This window comes from Bos grunniens, chromosome 14 (assembly GCF_055505025.1).
Source record: "Bos grunniens cultivar Pamir isolate PY7600 chromosome 14, Bosgru_T2T1.0, whole genome shotgun sequence".
Classification (NCBI taxonomy): domain Eukaryota; kingdom Metazoa; phylum Chordata; class Mammalia; order Artiodactyla; family Bovidae; genus Bos; species Bos grunniens.
Genome location: NC_141178.1, coordinates 60,475,843 through 60,479,685, shown reverse-complemented (window position 1 = coordinate 60,479,685; position 3,843 = coordinate 60,475,843).

The following is a 3,843-nucleotide window of genomic DNA, read 5'->3' as shown; positions in this document are numbered from 1 at the left end:
TTCACTTTCAAGAGCAAAACTGTTGGGGACTTCTCTGGCAGTCCAGTGGTTAAGACTCCTTGCTCCCAAAGCTGGGGGCTCAAGTTCAACCCCTGGTCAGAGAACTAAGATCCCACATGGTGCATGGTGCTGCAAAAAAAAAAAAAGAGCAAAACTATTTTCAGCCTGTTAGAAAGAGTAGTGTTATCACCCTAGAGTTTTAGATAGTTAATCTGGACTCTATCTTAACTTGATGAAGCATCTAAGATACCAGCTTATGCCTTTCACCGTAATCAATGAAATAGTGATCAGTTTTCAATTTCAAAGTGAATGGCTGGGAAGCGGTATAAATTAGGAGTCTGGGATTAACAGATACACACCTAGCACAGGGAACTCTACTCAATATCTTGTTATGGAAAAGAATCTGAAAAAGAATGTATATACATGTATACAGAACTGAATCACTTTGCTATACACCTGAAACTAACATTATATTGTAAATCAACTGTATTTCAATTTTAAAAGAATGCATACCTTTAAAACATACATATATATATATATATATATAAAATACAGGCATAAAAAAATGTACAATTATAATCTGTACTTTTCAATTGACCCGAAAAAGTCAGTCCTCTGAGGTTAAAGAGTTGGGTCATTAACTGTTTTCCATTAATTATCATCAAGGAGGCTGCTGGGAAAATGCAATTCTCTCCTCCACTGGGAATATTATGGAAAAGCCAACTGTTTGCTTCCTAAAACCCAGTGTCAGCCTCTCCATTCTCCACAGTGGAAGTAAAGATTTTTCTACTCTGAAAATAATAGTGTACAGAAAAGACCCACATCAGTCCTATTCTTCAACATTTTAGATAAAAATTTTTAAATAAAGTTTTGGTCATGTTTACAATTTTTTTAATGCTTACATAATTGTCTTTCAGAGTTTTACATTAAAGGTTGGGTTTTCTTTGTTCTCAAGGTTGAGAAGTATCAAAGAAAAGGGAGGAATTCTAATGGAGCAGGACACCCCCTCCCCCCACCCCGCCCCCAACTGTGGGTCTTTGGGAAGCAGGGACAGGCCTTCAGTCCTTCCCTCTGCTGTAGCTTCTCCCTGCATATAGCCCATTTCCTGAGTTGTTTTACAGATGTAAAAACCCTCCATCAAATGGAAGATGTTGACTACTTGAGGACCGTGAGCACACAGCCCCAGGCCTTCTGGAGCCTATGGACTGATTTTGTGAGCCTGTGACCCTGTGACACCTCCTGTGACCTTACCATCAGCCCAATCAGAGAATTGCACACCAGCTCATCTCACACCCTGCCACCCAACACCTGCTCCCAGCAACCTGGCTTTTAAAAATGCTTTGCTGAAACCCTCCTGGGAGCTCAGGTCATGAGCTTTTCAGGGCATGAGCAACGCGTCTCCTTGCAGGACCCTGTAGTAAACCTTGCTCTGCTCCAAAAAAAAAAAAAAAATTGGGTTTTCCCACTGGGTTATATTTTAGAGGCAAACGTCTCCACCAGTGCCACCAGGTGGCTTGTTTTAGCAAAGGTAGACAGCATTTTAACAGGTTTCTTCACTCCTCTGAAGTTTTTTACGAATGAGAATCAAGAGTGTATTGCATTATGTAGTTTTCTAACTTAGCCTGAGTTTGCTTTTGTTCTTGAGAATGTAAATCTAGAGTTTCTGAACACATGAACAAATGACAGTGATTCTAAAATCAATGGCTTTGTAGGGCTTCCTGTCTTTACCCATCACACCAGACTCAGGGCACAAGATAAGAAGCCTCTTATTCCTTGGTGTCTCAGGATTCTCAAACATGTCTTCACTTCCCGGGTGCTGTGATAGAAGCCACACAGGGCTTCTCTGCAGGCTGGGAGGCATCATAGCCTGGAGTTAGAAACTTTACAGAATGGCTTTATAATTATTGCATTTAAATTGACTGAAGAAAGTAATTTTAAAATGTAGCAACTCTTTTGAAAGATAATAGTTTAAACCTTGGAATATATTCAGATATTCAAGAGTAAAACCCAAATTATGGACTATGTAATTTAACTTGACATTAGTGATGTAACCAAATATGTTTTTCCAAAGGAATATATTTTGATTATGTGAGGCTGAATTTTCAGCATTAAAAATCACCAGGATTTATTCTCAAGTAGGGCTTCCTAGTGGCTCAGCAGTAAAGAATACCCCTGTAGGGCTTCCTAGTGGCTCAGCAGTAAAGAATACGCCTGCCAATGCAAGAGATGCAAGTTCAATACCTGAGTCAGGAAGGTCCCCTGGAGAAGGAAATAGCAACCCACTCCAGTATTCTTGCCTGGAGAATCCCACAGACAGAGGAACCTGGCAGGCTACAGTCCATAGCGTCGCAAAGAATCAGACATGACGGAGCATAGCAACACAGCAGTTCTCAAATAAGAGACAATTTCAAGAACTATTATTCAAAAACAGACTGAGGAATGATTTAAATATCATAAGTCTAGTCTCAACATGTGTTTGCAGCTGCCTGTTCAGATTGCACCTGACTGGAGGATAAAAGGAAATGGCAGGAGCTGGCACCTCAGGAACCTGACCCCAGGGGTCTGTGGAAGAGTCTGCTCGCCAAGTCCTCACTGCCAGTTCCCAGGAGAGTCGAGTCCAGTGGGGTCTGGTACCCACCCCTGGATCAAGCCGGTCCTGGCAGTCCTGTGGGCTGTGAGACAACCTTAAACAGTTGTCCAGCACACATTTTGAGCGACTGTAACTTTGAACCAGTGTGTGGCCTTCCCAGGACACCCAGGTACTCGAAGGAGACAGACTTGCTTTCAGTGTTTGAGTTCTAGCATCTTTCTATCCATTGTGTGTGCTCAGTCGTGTCCTACTCTTTGTGACTCCATCAGCTGTCAGCTGTCAGGCTCCTCTGCCCATGGAATATCCCAGGCAAGAGTACCGGAGTGGATGGTGAAGGCTTCATGTGACCCTCTCTGCTGTCTTGAGTCAGACCAGATGGATCCAGTGTGGGTCACCTAACCACCCAGATTCACGGAGACATGACTGTTTTTACCTCTAAGTTATCAGGAAAGGTTGCTGGAGGTGATGTAAAAAAAAAAAAAAGTCGAGCAAAATAGGACCACATGGAATGAATAAAACATTAGATCAGATCAGATCAGTCACTCAGTCATGTCCTACTCTTTGCGACCCCATGAATCGCAGCACGCCAGGCCTCCCTGTTCATCACCAACTCCCGGAGTTCACTCAGACTCAAACCCATCGAGTCAGTGATGCCATCCAGCCATCTCATCTTCTGTCGTCCCCTTCTCCTCCTGCCCCCAATCCCTCCCAGCATCAGAGTCTTTTCCAATGAGTCATCTCTTCTCATGAGGTGGCCAAAGTACTGGAGTTTTAGCTTTAGCATCATTCCTTCCAAAGAAATCCCAGGGCTGATCTCCTTCAGAATGGACTGGTTGGATCTCCTTGCAGTCCAAGGGACTCTCAAGAGTCTTCTCCAACACCACAGTTCAAAAGCATCAATTTTTCGGCGCTCAGCCTTCTTCACAGTCCAACTCTCACATCCATACATGACCACAGGAAAAACCATAGCCTTGACTAGACGAACCTTTGTTGGCAAAGTAATGTCTCTGCTTTTCAATATGCTATCTAGGTTGGTCATAGCTTTCCTTCCAAGGAGTAAGCGTCTTTTAATTTCATGGCTTCAGTCACCATCTGCAGTGATTTTGGAGCCCAGAAAAATAAAGTCAGCCACTGTTTCCCCATCTATTTCCAATAAAGTGATGAGACCAGATGCCATGATCTTCGTTTTCTGAATGTTGAGCTTTAAGCCAACTTTTTCACTCTCCTCTTTCACTTTCATCAAGAGGCTTTTG